At 39.1% G+C, this 3,941-nt stretch overlaps 1 pseudogene; it reads left to right on the top strand.

The window, feature by feature from the left end:
- Positions 1–1,965: 1,965 nt before the first annotated feature.
- On the top strand, positions 1,966–2,227 carry LOC129144601 (barrier-to-autointegration factor-like; annotated as a pseudogene).
- Positions 2,228–3,941: the final 1,714 nt, after the last annotated feature.

Genomic DNA, 3,941 nt, shown 5'->3' with positions numbered 1-3,941 from the left:
AATAGTTAATTTTATCTGTCAAAAATTTCTTCCTAGCACACTCTTTTGAGTCACGGATTTTGGCTTTTAAGTAAGCTAAAGGTTGTTAATTGGGAGAATGGCCAGAAAAACTTATCCACAGCTTTCGAATCACATGTTGAACAAATCTGGCATCACAAGCGTCAAGCTGCCTTCTGTTTCTAATCATTTTTCTTTCTAATTTAGTTTCTCCCACCCAAAGAAATTATAATTTATTTTCATTGCAGAGTCCATGAAAGATGTCACAAGATGTAAAAGCAATTATTTTCAAGAGGATGAAACTCATATTTGCTGAACATCGCAGTTGGCTTCATCCCAAATGCTAAGCAGTAGCAATACTTCCCTGGATTGAGACAACGTGTTACTGATCTGAGAAGGCTGGCAAATGTCTTGGCTGAGAAAACCTTTCTTCTCTTCTATATCTCTAAAATTCTTTAAAAATGAGCGTGCGTGCATGCGCATGTGCACACACACACACAGAGTGCATCATCTTAATTATGAAAGGTTCTCTAAGACCATACAGGTCAGTGGCCTGGGCCATGAAAGTTTTGAACCCAAGCCATGTTTCAAAATAGACTTCCTTATGAGAGTTTCACTTTTCTTCCTTACGTTTCACTTTTCTTTTCTAAGCTTTTCTTTCTTTTCATTCCCAACTTCTACTTCTTGCCCCCTTACTGTAACCTTAAGAGAATAACCTCTTTGCTCTTGATTTCCCCTATTTGGTCTTTCTCTTACATATCTTATGGTTTTCTAAGTTTAGGCATCTGTCCCTGCTTAGAAGTTCCTATAAAATGATGTAAATCAGGAAATGACCTTTTGTCAACCCTAAAGCCCATATCTTGTAAACAATAAAGTGCTTACAAAAAAAATTACAAGTATAGAAAAGAATAAAAGTCAGGAACAATGCTGTTTATTCCTCCTCTCTGTTTATCCAAATCTATACATCAAGCCTTACATCACAACCTCCTTTTTCTCCAGGATGTATCACCAGCACCTCACCTGGACTGAACACTCTTTCCTCAGAGATTTTACTATATTTTTATTTCTACTACAGATTTGACATTATCTTGTAGTTATGCCAGTTCCTTCTGGGTTTATGTTAATTCCCAGCAGAAATAAGTTTCTTGAGGGCTAATCCTTATCTGTGACCTTGGGCAAGTTTTCTAACCTTTCTTACAAGTATTAGTAAGTAATAGTCATTCATTACATTGTCATAATAATGAAATACCATGATAGAACTTTCTGGGCCATAGTAATGTGCTCAATAAAGTTAAATCCTTTCCCTTTTCTCCTTCTTTTTGTGGTCTCCTCCATGGTGCCCATTGCCATCCAGTGGGAGGTGATATAGAGCACTGATTCAGAATATGGGCTGGAGTTTGATTCCCAGCTTAGTCACTCCCTAAGGAATTTAGGAAGCATACTCAGTCTCTTGTCAACCTCAAATAATCAAAAGGGTTAGTATCTAGTTTAAAGAGAGTTTATTCAAGCACAAAGTTGAGGATGGCCGCTTGGGAAGCACAGATTCCAAAAAATGAAAGTCAGTGTTTGAAAGTGTAGAAGTTTGGGCTCATTCACTTAGATAAGTTTGGGGAGCTTCACAGAATTTCAACCCTTTCTATATAAGGCTTTATCTTATTGGTTACGGCAGTCTTTTTCTTTTCAGGAAAGGTAATTTTACATTCTACACTGAAGATGTAACAGTCATGGAATCTTTTGCACCATCTGGCCTGAATTAAGTACAGGACAATAAAAGAGGACGATAATCTATAACAAAGATTAGTGATTGGAAGGAGAGAGGGTCTGGTCTCTGGTCTCTCCTAGTCATTTACAGAACACAAACAATGAGGAACAAAGTTAATCCATAGTGTAAAAAGCATATTGGCCGGAGAGGCCTGTTGTAGAAGGTACCGTTATGGGAACTGGAGCTGCTGATTAAGCTTGATTAAGATGACAACCTCCCGAAAGCACTGAGGCTTCACGGCAGAGCCTATGGGGGAAAAGCAGTGGGGAGCCTGGCCAGTATTGGTGAAGTGCTGGGCAAGAAGCTGGAGCAAAGGGGCTTTGACAAGGCCTGTGTTGTCCTTGGCTGGTGCTAAAGAAAGAGGAAGATCTTGCCCAGGTATGGCTGAAGGACACATGTAGCACCAAAGCCAAGCAGCCCCAGGACTGCTTTGGATGCCTTCAAGAGTGGTGTGAAGCCTTCTTGTGATGCTTTCTGGGAAGCCCTCAATGCCCAGCCCCAGCATTGCGTCTCCAGAGTTTGCAGCCAAGTAGGGGACTCCTCCTCTGTCCTCTACAAAGGAAATGATTGCTGTTGTTGTGCTTGTGTCTAGTGGACTCTAGGGGTGTTTTGGGAGTTTTCTCCCCTAACCGTTTCAACTTTTTTGCAATTCTAACTCTTTCATGCACCTCCCTTCCTTTTCCTCTACCTGGTGATACTTGCCAACTTTCCTGATGGATTTCTGGCCCCGTCCCTCACCCCTACCCTCACTTCTAGTGTTTCACACCATTTGGTTCCTTTTTTTTTTCACAGAACAGTCATTGTCTCTGTGAAGATTTTTAGATCAATAAAGTCAGTGGCTATAAAAAAATAAAAATCAGAAGGTACAGCCACAAGCTACATGGCACAGACCACAGTCACATCTCACTCAAAGCTTGAAGTGTTTCATGGGGTTTGAACAGCATTTTAACTTTTATTTATCTTCACATTTCCCCCTTTTCATCAAGATCTTTCGAAGAAAGCACTGCAGATGATCTCAATAGTTTTGACTCCTTTTATGTTCAGGAGTTTCATCCCCCGTCACTAGGAAGTCTCATTCCTAGGATGTTACATTCCATACTGAGGTGGGATTGGATTTCTTAAGGAAGTCAATTTCTGGGAGATCTCAGATATCACAAATATATGTGAAAAGTAAGTTGAGCTCTCAGTGTATCCCTGAGGCATGACTGTCCATTGTACTGTCTGTTCTCCCAAGTGAAGGCAAAGAGAACTCGACTGTCTTTCTCCACAGGAATACTAAAACATGCACTGCATAAATCTATCACAGTGAAAAACTCACCTTCAGCGGGGATGGTAGTCAACAACATATGACTGTTTGACACTAGCAGATGGCAAGGAATAACTATGTTGTTAATTGCTCTCAGATCCTGTACAAACCTCCATCCTCTGTCATCTGGTTTTTTTACAGGAAGGGTTGGAGTGTTACACAGGCTTCTACAGGGAATAATCAGACCTCTTTTTATATAGTCTAGAACTATAGGTTGTATTCCTTCTAAAGCCTTTGGCTTTAAAGAATACTGTTTAAGGTTTGGAAGAGGTTTTGATGAGTTTATTTAAATTTTGATTGGGGAAGTCAAGATAATTTTTCCAGTATCAATGAAAGACTGACCACAACTAATCAGGTATTGCCTTTAACAATTTTTGTATTCGTTTATCAATCAATAATTCGGTGTCCTCTATGGCAATATAAATTGCAGCTTGTGAATTTAAAAGGATCAGATTCTGAAAAATTCATAGTGTCTAGTAATTCAACTTTGTCTTCTAATTCTAAAAATATTTTACCCTTTTGGGAAAAAGAAATATGGGTATTATATAGTTCTAAGAAATTTCTTCCTATCAAATGGATAGTGGCTTAGAGAACGAAGAGAAAAATACGAGTCTCTTGTAAAGGACCTACTTGAAAAGCTATAGGCTAAGATTTATGTGCCAATACAGGAATATCAGTGACACCCACCATTTAAATGGTTTACTTTAAGGAATGGGACCTTGTAATAAGGTGGGATTTACTACAGATAATGCAGCTCAGTGTCAATAAGAGCTTATGTTTGTTCTCCATTTCAGATACTTTCTATTTCTCCCAAAATATAAATATGGAGGAAAGGCAAGTTCTCTTTAAGTTCCTTGGAGCACCCCCCTTTTCTTT

This window comes from Pan troglodytes, chromosome 6 (genome assembly GCF_028858775.2).
Source record: "Pan troglodytes isolate AG18354 chromosome 6, NHGRI_mPanTro3-v2.0_pri, whole genome shotgun sequence".
Classification (NCBI taxonomy): Eukaryota; Metazoa; Chordata; class Mammalia; order Primates; family Hominidae; genus Pan; species Pan troglodytes.
This window is presented reverse-complemented; position numbering and strand designations above follow the sequence as displayed.